The sequence below is a fragment of the Dunckerocampus dactyliophorus genome, chromosome 13 (assembly GCF_027744805.1).
Source record: "Dunckerocampus dactyliophorus isolate RoL2022-P2 chromosome 13, RoL_Ddac_1.1, whole genome shotgun sequence".
NCBI classification, from domain to species: domain Eukaryota; kingdom Metazoa; phylum Chordata; class Actinopteri; order Syngnathiformes; family Syngnathidae; genus Dunckerocampus; species Dunckerocampus dactyliophorus.
In genome coordinates, this window is record NC_072831.1 from 25,319,560 (window position 1) to 25,342,981 (window position 23,422).

Below are 23,422 nucleotides of genomic sequence, written 5' to 3' on the forward strand. Positions count from 1 at the left end.
TCATCCCATCGAATCCACTAATTACCTAGGAAGTCAAATACACTTAAGATCTTTTACATATCCAACAATAAAAAAATCACACACAGTGAGGCCCGGGGATCGATGAAACAACCCAGACGCAGACACGCAAAAATGCTTGTTAGCATTTATATAAGGGAAATGTGCTGTGTTGGGACACTTTCAAATTCTGTTTCAACTGTTTCCGGACTTCACTTTTGTAGCAAGACTTCCCTCTAAATCTACAAAGTTTCTGTAAATGTCTGTCAGACAGGCTGCTACTTCAGGCCTGGCTGGTGATAGCATACCCAAGGGACATTGGACATTTAAGAACCCAAATGGCTGCTATCGTCACTAAGCTGTGTTTTGTTTTCTCATTGCGGATGGCCGACAAAAAAACAAAAAACAAAAAAACAAAGAGCCTACTGTCTGGAGTTTTTTCGGGCTGGGGGGGGGAGACAATAAAACCATCTGACCTGCAGCTGCAATGCTGTCATAATGAAAGATCTGACAATATTCAATGAGGATGTAATGGAAGGCAGTAAAGCGTGGATGACTGTTTGAAGATGCATGTACTGTACTGGTGCTCTCCTGGGAGACGCCTGCCGTCTTGGTGGGCAACTAAATTGACCAGAATGTTTTGCAACCATCAGCTTTTTAAATGTATGCCCATGTGGTGCATAACGAGCTCCAATTAAAGTGGTCCTTGCTTCTCTGCTATATCAAGAACTACAATTGATAAAACTACAGTTAAGTACTTACCTCCTATTTTCAAACTTTTCTAGTATGAAATTCATACTTAAATTCCAGCAAGGCACATGGCCGTGAGAGCACTGGCGTGTTGACCATTGTCAAGGCCAACATCCTGCTGTCGCCTGCATTGGTCACTGTGTGAATCAAGCTTAGCGCTTAGCGTCATCAGTGGAAGTCCTCCAGGGGGTTTGTGAGGGTCACAAAGCAAGTCCGAGTCTCACTTGGGGGTTTCTACTCTTAAGAAAAGGTTGCAAATGCAAAGACCCATGGGTCAGATTGTTGATTAAAAAGCTTGCCTTCGGTTTTGTTGTTTGCCTTTTTGCCTCAGGGATTCCAAATCAGCCTTTTTGTTGCCTTTTAATGCAGAAAAGCTGTGCGATGGTCATCATAGTCGATTCAACCCATCGGTCGTTCACAATTATGTGGATGGTGTGAAGTTAAATGTTGATGAATCACCCCTTGAAGCAACTGAGGCAAAATGAACAACCAGCAGAGGCACTGTTGAGTCAGTCTCAGCTAGTTTGCTGTTGAAAGTCGACTGTTGGTATTGAAGTCGACTACAATGTGTCAGTTTTGCAGCAAAGAAGCTTTTGACGCAAGTTAATATGAAATTCACTAGATGCCGCAGCAGTGTCGTACATGGACAGTTTGCAGGAGAAGCATTTTAAGCACAAACCCTCGAAAGACACTGTGGTTGACCCTTGTTGTTTTGTAGCAACGCAATTGTACATGCATGTTTTCAAAACTGTGTACTTTGATGCGCAGTTTAGGTAACTTAAGCTTCATCAAGTTCGGAGAAATTGTCCCATTCATAATAGCTACTATTTTTTCTCATACTCAAAAGAAATGTAGTGAAATATCCATCCATAGTTTGGAATCAAAATTGTCTTTTAGTCTATTAGGAATACCGTATTGACCAGAATGTCCTCAAGCTCCGTCGCCTGTCGACGACATCATCAGCAGTTGACTCTGTAGTTCTTTGCTAACTAACACAGTTACACCACAAGTCTCCGCTTTTCTTATTAATCACGGCTGTGAAATGACCCGAAGCCAAAGAAAGTTGCAAGTGCCAGCAGAAGGTGAGAAACACTATTGAATTCAAGAAATAACTCGGCGCAAAGTATGAAGGTAGCCGTCTTTGTAAGCAATCAAGTCTTCAATTAAGGTAAAAGTCACGCTTTCAATGATCATTTTTCTGCATGTAAAACTGTAATTGTATGTTATGTGACGTCTAACAGTTGTGGGTGCCCGGAACAAATTCATTGGATTTACATTATTTCTTGTGAGAAAAATGTATTCGGTTAGTGTCAGTTTCGGTTTGAACCGGACCTTCTGGAACGGATTAATGATGCTAAACCGAGGTTCCACTGTGTATGGACATACGGTACCATGCCATCCTACGAATTGACCCATCAGTGATCTGTCACAGTGAAATACTGGAGTTTATTGATCGTGAAGCGAGTACACAATTTGTTGGAAAAGGGCTTCTTGATCCATGTTTGTTGTCATAAAACTAATGTATGTCTCATATGAACTTATTTACATTATTTGATATGATACATTGTATCAGGGGTGTCCAAATGTCTTCTGCCGAAGGCCACATTCTGAAAAATGAAAGGACGCAAGGGCCACTTTGATATTTTGTAAAGCAGCACTTGTTGACATGCTAAGAAGTGATATATACAGTATTTAAAGAAAAGATTGCAAAAAGCACGTTATTAGTATGAACTTTGGTCTTTGCTCCTTTTTCCCCATTTTTGTTGTTGTTGTTTTTTTTTTCCAAACATTCCAACTTCCTTCTTAAATAATCTTTGTAAATGTTTGTTTCATAATATTATGACGTTATGCCCATAATACTGTAACTTTTTACCCGACATAATTTTCCAAAAATTACATCTTTAATTTGTTTGTTTCTCGTAAAATATTACGACTTAAAAAAATTACAGATTTTTTTCTTTCATGTTTCACATCTGTGCTACTAATATGACATTATTTTCCCTCATAGTATTACAAGTATAGCCTCATAAAATTGAGACTTGTTTTCTTTTGATATTTTGACGTTATTCCTGTAAGATTACAGCTGGTTCTTTTTCATTTCGGCTATTGTTTTGTGTTTTTTTCTAACTATTTCAACTTTATTCGTACTTTTTTTTGTTTTTTTTATATTACGGCGTTTTTGCTGGGTTTTTTCCCCTTTTCTTGTTAAATTAGAATTTTAGAATGTGCCACGGGCCAATATTAAAAGCAACCGTGGGCTGCAAATGGCCCCCAGGCCGCATTTTGGACACCCCTGCATTATATTTTAGTAGGTTTTGGCTAATGAAACCCCACTATAGAGCAACTTTTTGCTGAAAACAAAACTTCAACGCACCAATCTATGTATATAGCAATTTTTGTTGCTTTCAGGTACCGATGGTATTATGCGGCAGATGAGTAAGAACAAGGGGGGCTACAAGGACAATGGGTACAGGCTCAGGGGGTGGGGGGGATTTCATCTTTAGCTGGCGACTGCGCTCAGGCTAGACAATAAGTAAGATTCATTGGGTCATTTTTTTACTTGCGTCTGTCAGAATCTGGAATGAAATGTTAAATGTTTCATGGGGTAAGAAAAGGGCAGAATTTGTCTTTGTGTCCACCGTCGCAGCAAAAGGAAGACCCCAAACAAGGGAAATTAGGAAACAAACCGGGAGCAAGCCAGTCTTTGAAGGGAAGGAATGAGTCAGAAGAGAGTAAGAGGAACCGAAGGGAGCACGGCTGGGTGTGTTTTGGGGGCTGTCTGATGGATGAGGGGTGTAGTGGGCTTGGTGGGGGCGGTGTCTCCTGAATGATGATGGCCTAATATCATCATCCCCCTGTCAGGCCTAATAGGCTTTCCTTGGTAGGAATCACTCACACAGAGCCGCCATAATGCCCGGACCGCCTGACAGCATCATCCATCCGCCCAAGCCAAGCCAAGTCTCCAAACTAATAAGGAAATACATGCTTCAAGGAGAGGTGAAAAATTAAACAGGTAGCTCACGAACAATTTGTTTCAGCGGGATCTTTATTATATTTATCCAATGTTGTATAGCGATGGAGGTGCCTCTCCTCCCATTGGAGACAATGGAGGGTGATTTGCTGACATTGCAGCTCTGGTCTGTATGAAATAAACACCCTTACAGTGCAACCCAGGTTAGCATCACCAGAAGGCCCGACTCTAACTGAAATGCACGCGAGTCGAATAAATGTTTCCCTTAAGAAATAATGCAAATCGAATGAATCTGTTCTGGAAACCCAAAAATGTCAACTTTTTAAAATAGCTTTATAGTTATACAAATAATTTGAAATGCATATAAATGATGAATGAAATTGATACATGAACATTTGACGTCATTTTTACCATGATTGAAAACTTGACTTGCGATGATGCATGGGCGTGTTTTTAGCTAGGAGTTATTTGTTGAATCGAATCTTCTTTATCAAAATGCTGGCACTTGCAACTTTCTTATGGGTTATTTTGCAGCCGTAATCAAAACAAAAGCAGAGACCTGTGGTGAAAAGGTGTTCATTAGCGAAGAGTCAACCGCTGACAATGTCATAGACGGGTGACGGAGCTGGGGGACACTCCGTTCACTAAATGAACCAGATGACTGAAATAATTTGGTGTACATCCCTGTTTATATGCACATCTCCAATGCGATTATTGGCCATAACACCCAAAACACGAGGTGGTGCTTATGCTCCTTGGTTTGGCTTTTCCGGGTGACCTGTTGCATCACATACAAACAAAGCATCTTGGCTCTGTGGTGCCAGGTCAGTTTATTAGAAGCGACTTTCTCTCTAATGTTTCTTGCAAATTCCCAAGTTCCCTGTTGTTTGGGGCTAGTCGCTTGATTCTCTCGCGAGACCTGGCAACGCCGTCTCAATGTTTGGGCCCTAAATGTGCATGAGAAGGAATTCTACGAGTCAAACTGTGCCATCAACAACACTATGTCTCTGTTGAAGGTGATCACGCAAAACAGTTACCTGCCGGACACAACCATTGCCCTCTATTCAATTTATGACAAGCATCTTGACTAGCAATTTGCTCAGAAACTTGATGGCTACTTTTTTACATCACAAAGTACGACCGTTCGGCTTCCTCCATTCTCGGCTTTCTCCATTCTTCCAAGTTTATGTCTTGTGACGGTAGACACAGTTGTCTGTTTTTCTTCACATTCATGAGCTATGAGCTACCCGGCAACAATATTAGCTTGAACAGCTACAAGCACCAACCACCAAACGTTGACACATATTAACTTGAACAGTGAACATGTAGCAAATTCTACACAATCATGACCCACTAGGCCACAATTAAGCTCGGGTTGTATCCCGCCGTGGAGGCTGACGCCTGCACTGAACGTCGGTTCCGCTCGGGTAGCACACACATGCAAGAGAGACTAGTTTTCAATCGCATAATCTAGGTATTAATCTGACCTTTAAGAAGCCACACACGATGTAATTAAGGTCTTTACGTGGAATTGCTAAATCCTGCCACTGAAACGCCGCCTCTTTAAAACTGTGTGTACCAAATTTCGTGATGAATGAGCTAAACACCCGAAAGTTACATTGGGTTCTTTGTCGAAAGCATTGATCTGTGTGAGAAATTTCATTTATTGGGTAAAATTTGTGGGTTTTAATAAAGGCACTGTTTGGCGGTACTGTTTAAACCCCAAGGTTTGTCCCTTGGCTTGAAATTTCTCAAAATTACAAAACACCCATTGTAACTTTAGGGTGTTTTGGTGAATCACCACAAAATTTGGTACACACCTTTAGGGGACTGATAAGCACATATGGGTAAAATTTGAGTAAGATTGGTGGAAAAACATGGCCGCCGTCAAGCAAAACAACAAACTGGCTGTGAGCCACTGACCATTTGTCTAATACAGTAGTTATCAAACATAGAGGATTACATGCACGCTAGCATGTCTTCCATAGGGGGCGCCACTATTTTTTTTTTTCACATGTGTGTACATTTTTCCTGGCAGTGTCGAATTAGCAGCACAAGGGGGAGGGTCATTATCAGCAGGATTAAAAATAGCTGATCTAAGGGGCACGTCGTCGTCTTCAAACATATTCTAATTTTAGCGCCTTTAGAGGAGTCGCCCCATTGCTGTTTTCCTCGCCGTGCGCCCATCTACAATACACCTGTCACTGCTTTCCCTGGCGCAATGGCTGATCACAGCACACTTTAAACATGCTTACTCTCCTCTTATCTCTTCCCATACCCTATGCGATCCCGCTATCTCCTATCGCCGCTTTAATCATGTGACACCTTCTTAACCACCCCCACTCCCTGCCTGCCTGCCTGCCTCCACACACGCACACACACACACACACACAAACACACACACGCACGTAAAAAAACTGCCTCCATCAATAATTCTGACAACTTTTTCTGCTTTCAAAAGCGTCCGTCCCGTCGAAATTGTCGCATTTCATTAAGGATTGCGTACCGCCACACATTATGCCATCATTGTTTTTTTGCTTTTAAAGGAGCCACAATAATACATACATTTTCATCATATGTCCTGCGCTGGCTTTCTTATGCATATAAAGTAATTACTCGAGTACCCACCAGTCACTGACAGTTTCTGACAGTTCATATTTGAAGTGGGATGGAGATGTGTGCAGCCTTGAACAAACATATGCATCTATTCAAATATACTTTGCATAGAAGGAAGATTTGTAGTGGCGCTATTGAAAGAAAGAGACCGATTCTTGTTGTTGTTCAATTTTATTTAGCTCAACTTTTAATTGATCAAAGATTATGTTCGACTACATGGTTGCCGAATGGCTTCTTGAAGCAACTGAAGCAAAATAGACCAGCAGAGGCGGCGCTAAACTAGTTAAACTAGTTAAACTACTGGAACTAATCTGTTCCAACCCTGCTACTGAAATCCATCAATATTCCCTTTCTTTGCTTTTTGCATAGACCATAACATTTTATCCCTCCATCCATCCATCTCCTGTGCCGCTTCATCCTCATTAGGGTCGCGGGGGCATGCTGGAGCCTATCCCAGCTAACTTTGGGCGAGAGGCGGGCTATACCTTGGGCTGGTCGCCAGTCAGTCGCAGGGCACATATAGACAAACGTCATAACATTTTAAATCAGCAAAATAAACACCACATGCCTCACAATAAGGAATACATTTTTCTAAGACAGTCAAAAAGACTTTTTTTTTACGAATTATAATTATATGCATAGTTTAAAGAAAGTTTTTGAGTACCTATAAACTTGCTATATAAATGTGATTTATTATTATTATTATTATTATATTTGAGCAAAAAATTATATATATATATATATATATATATATATATATATATATATATATATATATATATACACGAATACATAATCTAAAAATAGTACTAATAGTACTAAAAAAAATGTAATAATAAATTTAATTTAATGAATAAATGTAATAAAATTTAAATATATATATAAACACGAATACATAATCTAAAAATATTACTAATATTACTAAAAAAATTTTAATAAATAAAAATTTTAAAAAATAACAGAAATAATGATAATATAAATAATGATTTAAAAATATACATTTGCATGACAAAGAAATTGTAATTTATTTTAATATATTAATATACGTATTTTTTATATTTTGAATTATTATATGTATTATTCGGTTATGTTTAAATATGTGTTAAATAATTGTTTTATTATTATTATGAAATTCTGTACAGTTTTATATAAGTCAAATATTCTTATTAAAATATTAAATATACTACAATCCTTTTGTGGTGGTTAAAATTTTGACTTGAGCTTTCAATAAGTAATAGTAAATATGAATAATAATCTAATATAATAAACGCTCATATGTCATTAAATGCTGCTGTGGTTTCAGCTGCGTCTCCTTTTTGTCCAGCTTTCATCCCCCCAGACACACACACATCAACACCAATGTACCAATGCACGTGCCTCCCCATCGGTAGGTCGACTCCGCAGCGTGCAGGGCGTGCGTTAATAAGAGAGGCTCTGTGAGGTGTGCTCCGAGGCCATTGTGGTCTCCACGCTTGGTGCTTCTCTTTGTGCCGTGAAAGGCCGGCGATACAGTAACAGCTTAGAGCAGAAAGGAGCTGTCTGTCGTCGAGGCGGCTGCTGACACCCCTTCACCCGCCCTACCGTGGAGGCCGCGGAGAATAGAGGGGAGGCAGCTGGTGGGTCGAACAGGAAGTGCGGTGGTAACCGTATCGACAGCTACCCCCTCCTCCCCCCAACAACTCAACTATTGCCATGCGAGCCTGAACGGCCCCCGACAGGTCGTATGAAAAGTGATGTTTGTTTAGCTGGAGGGTGGATTTGCGCACTACTGTATCTTTGTGTGATGTTGCCATGCCCAGCTCACGCCTTTTGTGTGCGCTCGTTAGAGCTTTAGACGGCGAGCTTTGTCAAGTCACAGGTGACGACAACATGGCCGCCAGAGAAAAACAACAGCTGAAGGGACGCGCGCCTCAGTTGAAGTCACACTAACGGCTTTATTGCAGCCTTTGTGTTGACTACTAGTACGCTTTTTGCTGTTTCAACGTTGTTGTTTTTTATGTTTTTTGATGAATTAAAATAGGCTCAAGAAAATGGATGGATTGATGGATTTAACGTTTGTTTTTAATCCTAACATTCTGCTGATTACAAAACCACCAACTTTGCTATATCAAATTATTTGTTTCCTATTAAAAAAAAAAGAAAAGGAGAATTCATGCAAAAATTTTTAGGCTTTTGTTCCAAAAAGTTTTCAGAATGAGTATAAAACAAATTATTTATTCTTAACGTTTATTATAACATCTGTATTTAAAATAAATACTCCTACTGGTACTTCTAAAATACTTATAGAACATGAATGATTTTGCTTTTAACTGACTTCCCTCACAAGAATTTGTTGGAATTTAAAAAAAGAGTCTAGTCATTAGTATAAAACTGAATAAAATGAGTTTTATTCAACAAAATCATACATAACTACGTAGTCTTTTGAAACTTTCTAGTGTCACTTCCAGATAAGATACCCAATTATCAAATATTATATGACTTTAAAACATATATACTGTGTTTTTAGTAGGACAATGCCATGTAATTAGTACTAAAAAGATGTATTTCTTTAAAAAAAAGCAATATTATAAATAAAGTCTTTTGTCACTGTCTGGTATCATATTTAACAAAAATGTACATTTTGGGCTCAACTGCCTTTTTTGCGACACTATTCATTTTTAGGGGTGCCTTATTTTTTTATTTGGTTATAAATTGAATATTTAAATTCAGTTTTCATACATTTCATGTTAAATTTTCATGGTTTGTGTCCAAATGTACATGACAAATAGAATGCCAATTCCAGAAAAGGTTCGCAAAATGCTCCATTACCTGTGAACGTCACAGTGACCACAAGACCAGGTCAAGATGGCCCCCTCTGTCCCCTCTGCTCGTCAATAAATCACTGTGTCACCTCTGCTGTCCAATCCCCTCTTGCTATCGCTAACTTTGAGTGTCCTCCGCATTCTTCCACTTCCCTTGCTCCCTGCCTGACCCCGGCAGTCCAAACAAACCTGTCAGCGCTGCAGCGACAGGTACGACATCTCCGGCTAATGTGAAGAATGATATCCCCCCTCTGCCCTCCACTTAGTGTCTCCAGCAGTGTCCCGTCCCTTCCTTTCTTTCCCCTCTCTCTGAGAGTGTGATAAAATATGGAAAACACTAAAGTGTTTCATTTGTTTTAGTCCAACTGATAGTTCTCAAATAAGGACTAAAAGTGGCTCTGCAGCATATTCTACACTATCTTGATTGAAGTTACTTGAATTCACCCTTATCATTGTTGATTTGGCAATAAATCAAATATAAATACCATGTGCCCTACAAATGTAATGTGTTGTTATTTTAATGACAAAGTTAAATTATAAATGTGTCTAAAAATAATACAAAAAAATATTTTACAATTAAATTAAGTTAAATTCAAGGAAAAAGTTGGATATTTTACTGAAATAATAGATAATAATATTTATTATTCTTATTATTGTCGTTGCAATGATAATAATGAAATGGTTTAATTTAAAATATAAATATATTTTGAATTATTTTTTAATAATACAATATAAATCGATGTAGAGTTATATATATTTTTTTAATTACTTTGCGGAAAAAGTGATGATGTTACGAGAATAAAGTCAAAATATTACGGGAATTAAGTCATAATTATGAGAGGCAACTTCACAAGAAAAAAGTTGAAACATTTTAAATAAGAAAACAAAACAGCAGAAATAAAAAAAGCTATAATTTTACAAGTATAAAGTCAAAATATCAAGACAAAAATGTCCTATTCTAACAAGCAAAAAGGTCACAATTTTATGACGATAAACTTGTAATATTAGGAAAAATAACGGCATTTTAGGAGCATAGAGTTGAAATATTAAAGGAAAAAGATGGTACATTTTTAAAATTAGTAATATTAAGAGAAAAAAAAACTAAATACAATTTTAATTATCAGACAATTAGGTTGAGGAAACAGTTACAGTATTAAAATAAAATAATAATAATCATACAATATAAAATAATAAAGTAAAACTATTATCCTATATATATAGGAATAAAGTTGAACTATTTGGCAACAATGAGGAAACGGAAGAGCTCGGAGCGAAGTTGATAATAATAAAAGGCTTTTTCACCTGTATCGCAAAGCTGAGACACATTTTTTTCTTGAAATATATATAAGCTCTTAGCATAGCTACATGTGTTGCCTTACAAAATATTAAAGTGGCCCTTGCGTCTTTCATTTTTCACTATGTGGCCCTCACTGGAAATTGTCTCTGGTCTACACTGTCTTATTGAAGTTACTTTAATTCACTCTTACACGGATCCATTTGTGAATCTCCTGGTATTATCTACCATTTGCTAACTTTAATACCTCCCCGTGATTGCTCGGCATTAGGGCTTATTCCCGAGACGAGTAAGAAGGAGGACAATCCACAACCTCAACGCCAACGACTCATTGGGGTCATCTTGCCCGCCAGTTTACATTCTTAGTCGTCATTAGATGAATAAATATCAATGAGATTACCTTGTAAGCCCCCCTATAAACCCCCCCAACCATATCTTCTCAGACATGAGGCAAGTATTAAAGGGCTATTTCTGTTAGCATGTCAAATCCCTTGCTGTGAAATAGCCTTTACTTTTAAGGCTGGCTGAATTATCCAACATCTTTTTCATGTTGCAAGGCGATTCCCTGTCGCAAAACCAAAAAAAAATAATGTTCTGATAATAGCAAAGAAGGCCAAAAGACTTTCAATGACCTTAAATACCTTATCTGCACCTTTGAAGCCAGGGCCAGGTGATTGGCAGTTCAATTTGTGATTGTATCGCTCCATGTACTTGGCACCCTTAATGCTCTTTGCGCCAGATAAGTCGGCCTAATATGAAAACTGTCATAATTCATCCCGTGTACATTTTTCTCCCCGGAATCATCAATCCGGTCACCTGTCAGAAAGAGATGTGTCAGGCTTCCCCCGCTCCGCCGTCCGCCTCTTCTGTGATTTCACTTTATGGAGATGATCCCTCACTATGAAGCAGTTAGGATTAGTTCTCTACCGGCTGAATCAAAGTTAGCGGAACACAGCGTGGATGTTTTTCCTCGCTTTGTCCACTCCCCTGTCATCCCATCTCCACCTCAGTCGGCAGTTTCCTGTGCAAATTAACAGACTCAGTGGTGAACTGGATTTCCAATTTCAGCGGCAAAGTGGAGTGTGCAAATTAGCTATGTTTTTTAATTAAGGCCCGGTGCGCGGCGCGAAAAGGCTGAGGGACCGTTGTTGTTCCGGGTGGGGCAGGTGCAAATGTAATCTCTGGGGAAGCGCCGTGATGTCCGTCCTCCAGCCGGGTACCGTCCTTGGTCTAATCAGTCCGCAGCTTGAAAAGTGGCCGCATTTTGGCTCCCCCGTTGATGGGCTGACTCAGGGGAGTGTTTCCCAAAATGGTTCATTTGTAAATTTTCCATTAACAGTTGACCCATTGGAGACAATGTTTGAATTTGAGGTTATGGTGGTATGATGCTCCGCTTAAAGGAAAATTATTCTTACCAGGGTCAAATGTAGAGTTAAAGAAAATACTTACATGTTGAATGGGTATCTTTTGGACAGTTTTGAGGCTACACTCTAAAAGGATCCTGCTAGAAACTACTAGAAACTACTACAAAGTGGAAACGAAGCTCTCCTTATTTATTATAGGAACTTTGCAATAAAAGCCTGTTGTCCCATTGCTCCAGTCTGGTGCTTGTCTCACCAAACAATTACTGACACTTTGTGACTAATGTAGACTTCTGCATTCACAATTTGAATTGAACTTCTTAATTGCTTATATTTGTATTTTACTTCATTTAGCCAGTTTATGCTAGAAAATGCTTTAGGCAAAAAATGTGTAAGATTTGCTTCAATATGCATATTTTTTCACAAATAATAGGCCATATTTAACCACAAAACAGCATGATTCATGAATTCATATATGTTTGAAAAAGCGTGATAGAGTGAAGCTGGCGTATTGGAACTGCGATGGGGGAAGGGACGACTGTGCATTTTGTTCTTCCAGTCTTTTGCCACTTCCTTGTGTCACTTCACCAAATAAAAAAGCACTTTAAAATATGAATAATTTTGAGCTTAACTGTATGTGATTACTGTCTGCCTGATTGATGGCCATGTCTCTTGATAGCTTGATAAAAGAACAACATGAAACATCCTTCTTTAATCTCCCGCAGCATAAACAAAACCTTCCCACTACGGTATGTAAATGTTATACTTGAATAGCCATTGAAAATCTACGCCTAATTTAGGGAAATTTGCTTTTTTTGGATGACATAGGCAATTGCGCCTTGTCTTTGACTTCCTCGGTGGGGGCTTGAATCAGACCGAGACTCGTCACTAGATAATGAGGCGCCTTTAATCACGGGAGACAGTACTTTGAAATGCTTTGCATGGTATTTGCAGAGAAGAAAAAAGGGTGGGGGGGTCTAATTACCCTACTAGAGAAAAAAAAAAAATCACGTAGCTTGCTGTCCATCGGAACGGATGTTGAGTCCTAACCAACCTTGACAGGAAGTGACAACAAAGGATCTCGCTGTTCTGCAACACGCCACAACAAAGAAAAGTAAAAAGACAACAAAACTGGAGACATTTTACCATCGGGAAAATTTACATTCATGACGTGCCATCAGTATTTCTGTTGTCACGCTGTAGACGACTATGTGTGCATGGTACTGTCCACAGGACACTTTGATTGAAGTTTGAAAAAATGCAGTTGATGTGAGCTTGCGATGCATATCAGTGACAGACCAGGGATGAAACGGTGTACGTCAAAATAGAAACGCATCAAAATTTAGGCCATCTTTGAGTCCAAGCAGGCAGGTATTGACAGGATAACACTCCTGTCAAAACAGACTTGAAATACGTAACGAATCAGCAAACAGACAGTCCTCCTTCACATTTAACTGATTGCTCGGGGCCCGGTACGATTTTTCGGGTACAGTACAGAGGCGTACCAAGTTCCCACAGGGAACACATTGAGTGAGGGACAGGAAGTGGAACTTCCTTGAGATGTAGTCAAGTGTCTACTCTGTAATCACAGTACAGCCCAGCCTTTGGTAGCTCGTTTGTCGTTAAAGTCTTCTGTTTGAGAACATGCCGCCTACCAGAGGAAATACCCAAACGGACAAAGTGGATAAGACGAAAGCAGTTATTCAGCCAATAACAGGGTGACCATGTTTTGATTTATAAGAGGGTGACCATATTTTGATTACCGAAAACCAGGATGCTCGGCCTTACAATGAAATACTGAAATGACACTCAAAGATGCCTTAGAATTTCAATACATCTAAAGTATTGTTCATTGTTTGTTATACAGTAGTGCCTCATTTATTCATTCATTCATTTTCCATGAAGGATTTCTCATTTCTAATCAAAAATGTCCATAGGTAGAGCAGAGAAAAGCGGTTTCTGACTTTCTAAATAAGGTTTTATCATTACAGCAGTCCCTCATTTATTGTGGTAAATTGGTTCCAGATACAGGCAAGTGAATTTCTGCAAAATAAGATTCCTTTTTTAGAAATCCCAATTTTTTTGTAGTTACAGCATAGAAAACCTGTTTACAACCTTCTAAATACGTTTTTTAACATTATTTAACAGACAGGAAATAACACCCCTTTAGTCTCCTTTACACTCATATTACCCAATATAGTAGACATAATAAGAAAAACTAGTCAATTTATGACATAAATAAGAGTTTTTACTGTTATCATTGTGTGGGGTAATTCAAAGTAAAATCCTGTTTATTTTGTGTGTCTCACCAACCATTACTGACGCCTAGTGACCAGTGTAGAATGCCACATAGCATCATGTTTTTGAACAGTTATGGTTTAATTTATTTCAAACATGCATACAGTTTACAGTTTACATCTATCATCTATGCCTCACTAGGGTCGCGGGTATGCTGGAGCCTATCCCAGCTGACTTCGGGTTACACCCTGGACTGGTGGCCAGCCAATCGCAGAGCACATATAGACAATCGCCCATACAGACAATTCATAGTTCATGTCAATTCATGTCATAGTAATATGATCTTTAATATGTATCCAGATCGTAGATATCCTTGACACCAAGCACTGTTGCTTCTCCTGATCATCCATTTAGCTTGATGTAGATGTTACCTTTGGTTCTCCAAGTGCTTTGTATCTTCCCCTTCTTTCTCAAGTCTCGTGCTTTCTTACCGATGTCAGCATTGGGTTTTGTCAGATGAATGCATTGTTTGAATGCCTTTTATTTGTATTTTAGTTCCTTTAGCCATTTTTACGCTTGAAAATACTTAATTTAGGCAAAAAATATGTACAATTAGCAGATGTTTGTCCACGTACACAGCCACTCCTCCATTTTTGTTATTCCTATTGATGCACTTCATTTCATATCCTTACAGCTCAACATCCTTGCCCTTGTCAGCATCAATCCAAGTTTCTGAGACTGCCAGATTAATTCCAGACCCAGGTTAAGAGAATTTCCGTGAGGTAAAATTCCTTATTTATAAATTTAATTACACATACAATATAATAAAATATAACATAATAAGAGAAAATAAGCCATTTCAGATATAAATGAGACTTGTGCTGGTGTGAGTTGCAGTAAAAGTGTTGCCGCAGACAGGAAGTTACGTCCGGGTGGGGAAAGGGGTTGGGGGGGCAGAGTTGAGCGTGGGTTATTGCCGCAACAGTAGCTCATGTTTGGGATTGTGCCTGTTGTGAGGTATCACGTCTGGTGCTTGTCTGTCTTTACTGAACATTACAGTAACATTACTGACATCTAGTGATCAGTGTACAATACTACATATCATCACAGTGTCTTTCAATGTGTCTTCTGAATGCCTTATACAGTTCATTTAGCCATTTTTATGCTTGAAAATGCTTATTTTAGGCAAAAAATGGGTAAAATTTGCTTAAATATGCATATTTTGTACCTATAATAGGCCGTATTCAACACAAAACAGCATCTTTTATTAATATATTTTTGAAAAACCGTGATATAGTGAAACCGCAAAATCTGAGGCACAAAGTGGGACAACTGTACAATGATCGCCTCTTTTCCCATAGTGAGCTGGGATAGGCTCCATCTTACCCGTGACCTTGAACAGGATAAGTGATATAAAAAATCTAAGCTATGCACTACTATACCTTAGAAGTGTAATGTTTTTGCGTGGCACTTCCTTCAGCTCGCTGAGCCCTGCGGCGTTGCCAGCAAAGCAGTAGTTTGGGTTGTAGTCCGTCATGATGGTGGAGGAAAGTTGGAATAGAAGATTTGAAATTTTTACTTTAAAAAAAAGCAGCAAAAGCAACACACATACACGCACACACCAAATTCCCCCACATGGAATTTATATAAGGTTAACAGGAGCATATTATGATGACAATTAGCTTAAATATGCACATTGTTTGACTAATAATAGGTCGTATACCGCGAAGAAGCATCATGATTTATTTCCCTATATATCTTTTAAAAACCGTGATATAGTGAAGCTGCAAAATTTTAACCACAATGTGACGAGGGATTACGTATTAGAGTCCTACAGACACGAAAGAACACCCTTATAGTCACCTATAGTCACCTTTACACTCGTATTAACTAATATAGTAGACATAATTACAGAGCCATTTAAGACATAAATAAGCTTAAATAAGCTTGCTTAAATATGCATTTTTTTGGTACTAATAATAGGCCGTATTCAAACAACAGCACGATGTATTAATTAATATATTTTTGAAAAACTGTGATAGAGTGAAGCTGCAAAAAAATGCAAAGTGGCAAGGGATTACTGTCTTACAAAATTCTATCTATAATCAAAGTAACAACTGGCAAAGGAAGAACATTCAAAAACATTTTAAAAAATGGCACGGAAATAATTCCAAAAGCCATGCGACACAGGAACCTGAGGTCAACTCCAAACATGTTTTGCTTTTTTTGGGGGGGGGGTTTTCGTGACATATTGGCAACGCCGCCTACAGCTTCTCAGGGATTACATAACATGCAGCATAGTGCTGTAATGCCGCTCAATTTAATGGCCCAATGAAACACAATGAAATGAAAACAAGACATGTCCCAGGACGTTTGGCCACCCTAGCCAGTAAGGAACTTTCATTTACTAAAAATGAAATAATAATTCACACTGTTTTGTCTGTATCGTAAAAAAATAATCATATATTATTTAATATTTTTATTTTATCTAGTTTTTGTTTGATTTTATTTGAGAATTGCATTTGTTGGAGAAATACCTGCTTGCAGTTTGCAGCTTTTTGTGTTTCATGAAGAAAAAAAACATCTTAAAGCTAAGTTTTTTGTTTTGCATTGTGTTCCCGTACTGTACCGAAAATGAACCAAACTCGAGGTACGTACCCTTACTGATTGTAATGAAACGCGACGTAACTCATTACATTCATCTGACAAAATCTACATTTTTAGCAGATGACTCCAACGTATACATTGGTTTAATACAGTAATCTTGATGCTTCCTCACCACCACCACCACGTACATTCCATTATAGCTGCCTGAGATAAGCCTCCACTATTTCATCCATATCCATAAGCAGCAAAAAAAGAAAGAAAAGATTTGTCCTCTATTTGCATCTAAAACGATATTGGACATTTGTTATCCCATCAATCAATACCATCTTTGCCATTGTGTGTGCGTATAATCTCACAACCCGAATGCAAAAACGTTCAAACAATAACACGTTATGTTATACAAGACGCCATATATCATCCCCGGACGCATTTACATCGTGTTAACAATTTCTCAGGGCAGATTAGAGGGCGCTGAGGCAGCAGCTCAGATCCCATGAGAGGTGGGCTTTGGCTTGCTGATAAGGCCAGCCATAGCGAGGCAGGATTAATACGTATGGCCCGGACACATGGCGGCCCCTCTTGATTATTCCAGCAGAAAAATGGCCCCATCCCGTCGGGGGCCCCCGCGTGATTAAACACGGTCCGAGTGCGGACAACGCGGAGGGATGTGGAGATAACCGTTTTTTACTTATGCAAGCCAAGGATTGTTCACGCTACGCGGGCGAGGGATAACAGCAGGGGGGCTCAACACTGAACACACACATTGACAAACACACACACACAGGGCTGCTTATGCTGTCACATTCCTACTTCCCTGACTTCTTTCTGAGCAATAGAGCTCAAGTGTTCCCAAAATTAGTCATTATAGTGTGTTGGAAGTGTGTGTTCAAAACTGACCCTTGAAGCAGGAATTGAGGCTGTTTAAAAGAGCTTTTCGTAAGCCCTGCTGGGAACACACTGTGGTGTGTCTGTAGCTTTAATGCTAATGAGTTTTGTTTGTCTCCACAGAGTGTGTGTCTCCAAGAAGTGCTGTTGTGTACATTATCCACTTTTTACATGTACTGTATAGTCGGCCCTCATTTATCGCGGTTAATTGATTCCAAACCCGATCTCAGTAAGTGAATTTCTGCGAAATAAGATTCAATATTAATAAATGGAATATTATTGTAAAACCTGTTTATGACCTTCTAAATACGTTTTTTTGCTATTATTACAGACATGAAATAACCCTATAGTCACCTTTACACTTGTATTACCCAATATCCGTTCATCCATCCATTTTCTACGCCGCTTAATCCTCACAAGGGTCACGAGGGTATGCTGGAGCCCACCCCAGCTGACTTTGGGCGAGAGGCGGTGCACACCCTGGACTGGTTGTATATATAGTAGACATAATAATAGAAAATAAGCCATTTTGGAGATATATAAGATAAGCTAGACTCACACGTTAGTATTAACAGCGTACTTCCTGGTGGATATTGTCTCATCAATATAACGTTACCGACACCTAGAGATCAGTTTAAAATACTACTCTACTGCCGAAGAGACTCACGATGCACTTCAGTCGCTTTATGAACAAGCAGAGAACACATGCAGTGAACATTCACACAGGAGCTGCTGTCGGCCACTCTCTACACTGCTAACCTGCTGATAGCAGTCAGCTAAAACTCAAGATTCAAGAGATTCAAGATTCAAGAGATTCAAGAGAGTTTTATTGTCATGTGCATAGTAAAACAGCAGTTATACCATGCAATGAAAATCTTATTCTGTTCATTCTCCCATGAAAAGAAAGAAAACACAAGAAAGAATAAGAACATAAGAAACATAAACACATAAACATAAATACCAATAAATTAAGCAACAACAACAGAAGAGACATGAATACAAGTAAATAATACAAATAAATAAATAAATAAATAAATAAAGTGCTATGAGTGTGTGCGTGTGTTGCGTGTGGCGTGTGTGAGTGCTTCGTTGAGAAGCCTGATGGCCTGTGGGTACTCAACTCTAGCTAGCTGACGTCACACACGTCACTTCCCAGGCCCTGCTAATCAAAGGCACACACGAGTTACAGAGACTGTATTACACTTTATAGCATGTCTTGTATTTGTGTTTTTTTATGCTTGAAAATGGTTCATTTAGGCCAGGAATATGCACAATTTGCTTAAATATGCACATATTTTTTTTACAAAAAATAGACCATATTCAACCACGAATCAGCTATTATTTAGTAAGTAATCATTTTTTAAAAAACACGATAGAGTGAGGCTGCAATGTCGCGAGCCTCGCCACTTGACGCTTCAAATTTCGCGGCTTCACAGTCTCAACACTTTAGAAAAATAAATAAATTAATAAATCATTGCTGTTTTGTGGTTGACAGCCTATTAATACTATTAATAGGGCGGAGGTTTTTCGGAGGTTTTTCCTTCATGAAAACCTCAGAAAGAACCTCATTTGATAGATTTTTCTCACCGTCGGTGCTCATAAACAGGTTCTCGGTACACCTATCACTGTTAGAGGAAGCACATTTTGCATAACAGGGGACCTTTAAGAACAATTCTCAAGAACAACCACGGTGTATTTTTCCATATTATTCCGGCGACCCGTAACGAGAAGTTCAAGTTCAAGTTCAAGTTTTAGCTGTAATTTTGGCTCACATTAGATCCTGTACACAGGCCTCTGTGGGGAGCGAAGATTATCTCATTAACTTCCTTCACAAAAACATCTCGTTATAGATTGAATTCCTGTTGGTAGTTAGACGAGGGGAGCTTAATTAATTAATTGTGCTAATGACCTATTAATGGCTGTGCACCAGGAATTCTAATGAGCCGCCTTTAATTAAATATTATCTCAGTGTTTAATCAATGGGTTTTAATTATTCACATTATATTTTCTTTAGGGGCATCCGTTTGGTTCTTGGAACACAATGCCAGTGAGGTTCCTTCGAGAAAATACAGATGCACTCTTAATTGTGAGGAATATAAGCGACGCGGCTTCATATTTTTTAGGGCAAAATGAATTTGAGCCCGAGCAGGTTCCATGTTTACGTGCATCCTATTAGGCAGTTCAAATATAGGGTGTCGTTACTTTTTCATTTGACTTTATGTGTTTGTTTGTGTCAACGCACTCTTCTCCTTCTGAACCGCTGTACACAAATGGCTGAAAATTTGTCAAAACATGCACCCCTACCGTGTTGCCTATGCTGTTATTTACACCACATGGTTGCACTGTTTTTTGACCCCATAAGACCCCATAGATCAACGCTCGCTGCAAAAACACCCGCTGGAACTTCAGGATGTTTGGCCGAATCAACCGAAATTTGGTACACACCTTTAGAGGACTGACGAGCGGATGTCTGTAAAGTTTGAGCAAGGTTGGTTGAAAAACATGGCTGCAAGCAAAACGTCTCTGCAGCTAATTGTCCTTACGTCGTTGCCTGTTTGTCTGATAATTATAAAACGTTGAGGATATCTGTATTACATTTATGCCAGCATGTCTTCCTTAGCATTTTGAGCACGACCCAGAGGGGCCGCCACACGTCATTGTAGCTACAGCGGTATCATGGAGCATGTTTGAGGATTGTAAGTATTCGTGCTCCCTCGCTTCTATGGGACAAACTGGAAGAGCTCCGTCATCATGCTTGTTTTAGCTCAAATTCGGTGGGATCAAAGGTGGCCAGCTGGGCGGTGGGTGCGGCGAGCAGATGGTTGCATGCTCATTGGTGGTGGTGGTTGTGGTGGGGAGTGGGGGCGGCACCAGGCAAGGCCCTTCAGGTTTTAACACCTCCGCTCCCCTGGGTGCCCCGCTTGGTTTGGAGGGTGTTTGGGGAGGGGTGGTGGTTTTGTGATCCGGCTTGGGGAACTTACCTGAGCTCAGTGGCAGGACCAGCAGGCTTCCACTGCATGGCCCCCTGCTTTGCTCGCATATGGCGCCAACCGCGGGGGCCTTGAGCCAGGCTCCTGAACCAAAGGGAAGGACAAGAGGAAGCTCAGCCTCGCTTATTAAAAAGAGTGCATGGCAAAGAATCTGTTGATCAACAATTAACCAAAGGCTGAAGCGTCAGTCTTGGAGTGCGTTCACACTTGTCATGTTTGGTTTGGTTAAAAGAAACTCTAGCGTTTTCTCTGCTAGCACGGGTCGTTTGATCGAGTGTGAACGCAATCATCCGAAGCCTGGTGTACACCAAACAAGTGGACAGAGACTGAAATGGGTCTTGGTCCACTTGCAAGTGAATGGGACCAGTGTTAAAATCACAGCAAAAAGCATGCAGAAGGTACCCATTGGTAATGGTAATGGTTTAAAAATGGACTAAATCAGTGAATTTTAATATATGTGATTTTAAAAATAAGGGATTTGTATGTTCTCCATGCGTGGCATTATGGATTATCCTCACTGATCTTTTTTGCAGTACATTTAGCGAGTGATGATTGCTTTTGTAGTTATTACCCCATATCTCCACATTTGTAAGAGAAAATGCATTGGAAGTGATGTCTCTGCTCTGTGTGTGTTTGTATGACAACGGTGCGCTTTAAAGGTATATTTTAGAAGCTTTTTGTGAAATCCAAGCTGGTAAATACAGTGGAATATAAAACTAACCTACGGATTCAGAACATTGAAACATATGAGATACGTCATGTACTGTAATATGTCACAAAAGCTGCCCTATCATGTTCTTACTTTCTGCATGTTCTTTACGGCATCGCTTTTGGTCAAAAGACAAAAATACTGGTGTGGACACTAAGAGTGCCACACCAAATACAGCAGAACCTTGGTTTTTGTTATTAATTTCTTCTAAAAAATCTGACAAAAAACAACAAAAAAAAAAACAAGGTCATTTTTCCCATCCCATGGAAATAATGTAAGTCCTATTCATCCATTCCAGACACCCACAAATATGAATGAATACTACATTTTATGGAAAATAATTTTAGTTTCACATGCAGAAAACAAAACAAAATAATTATACTGTAAATGACAAATGGATGTAACTTATTTTTGATGCAGACTTCCGTTCTTCCTGGCAAGACACAATTCAATACAGTAGTTTCTCTCGCCTTCTTTATCAAATAGCTGGCACTCACAGCTTTCTTTATTTGGCACCACGACAGGTTATTTAGCAGTCGCATTCAATGAAACATGCATGAACACCTGTCGGTTAATTCGTTTAAGCACTTGAACGATACAGTACTTGGCAAAAAACGACTATAGTCGTGCCTCGTTTATGGCGGTTAATTGGTTCCAGGCCCAACTTTGATTAGTGAATTTCCACAAAGTATGATTCCTTATTTACAAATGGAATATTTTCAAAGTTAAAGCAGAGAAAACCTGTTCACGACCTTCCAAATATGTTTTTTTTAACATTATTAGAGCCCTTTAGACATGAAATAACACCCCTATAGTCACTCTAACACCTGCATTTCCCAATATAGTAGACTTAATCAGAGAAAATAAGCCATTTAAGACGTAGACACTCATATGTGTTGTTGTAAGTGTCTTCTTGTGGGGGATGTACAGGAAGTGACATCAATGGTTCAGAGTTGAGTTTTAGCTGGAGTTCTCGTTCAGAAAAAAACATCTTGTGGGCAGTAGGCTTTAGATGATGATAAATTAATTAATTAATCACACAATAAATGAAAATTAACTCAATATATTGCCATGGGCATGTGTGTCTGTTCCTCGTCTCCGGCCTCCATACAGGCAGGAAGAGAGTTCACTCTGTGCATTGGTTTCAGCACCTTGGCCCGTTTGTTCCATGGAACAAAAGCATGAACGGAGTGAGCCATTTTATCAGTCATACAGTCTCTATGTCTCGGTAGGTGGAGCATAAACACAGAGTGCAGAAGAGTGTAAATTCAATTAGTAGATTGCAGTATATCGTCATATATTTTTACCTCTGCCAAGCACAGCACAAAGGGCAAGCGCAGCACAGAGGTCATGTTTTTGAGAATTTGTATCTGTTTGTTTGTTTGTGTTCAAAATAACTGAATGGATTTGGATTACATTTTCAGGAATTGAACAAAAAATGGTCAGAGCACTTGGGAAAAAAACAGAGGATGGTATGTTTTCATGGCAAAGGAACCAAAACGGGTAGATAAAATAAATGTAGGCCTAATATTTATGGTGTAAATGACAACGTGGGGGTAACTATGGTGCTTGGCAGAGGTCTGCGCTCTCCGAGTGCTTTTCTAGTTTACCATTTTTCATTGTACTTTTCTTAAAAGGAATGTTAAAATCTCATCCCCTCTCATTCTCGTAGATCGTGAACTGAGTGTCTTGCGACACGCCTACTCATAATATGGTTGAGAAAACACAATAGAGTGAGGGCGCGATGTTCGAACCAGAAAGTGGCGAGAAACGACTATCATTTGTTATGTGAAATATTGCACAAAAAGTGAGGCTAAATTTTAGCTGAGATTTTTTACAAAAAACAGCTCATACAAAAACTGGGAAGCACGAAAACCATGGTTTGGCTCTGTCTTTTTTTTTTTTTTTTTTACAGTTTTGCTGAATCAAAGGCCCGAATGCACATTTTTTTCTTCAACAATCTGCACCACAAATTAGTCAACATTGCACCGATGCCAAAAATAATGCAAATAAATGAAGTTTTAGTGCATTACATTCCTGAAGTAGTACCTCAGTTAACCTGCTGGAGTGGTGAGCTCTGGCTGCTTACAGACTGCAGGTGCTCAGGCACATTAATCCCTGGCTAAATCAGCTCCGCCTCAGCAATCACAAAGTTCCTGGAAAGGAGCCTGCTGGGAACGTGAAGTGGTACTTGTGTGTGTCT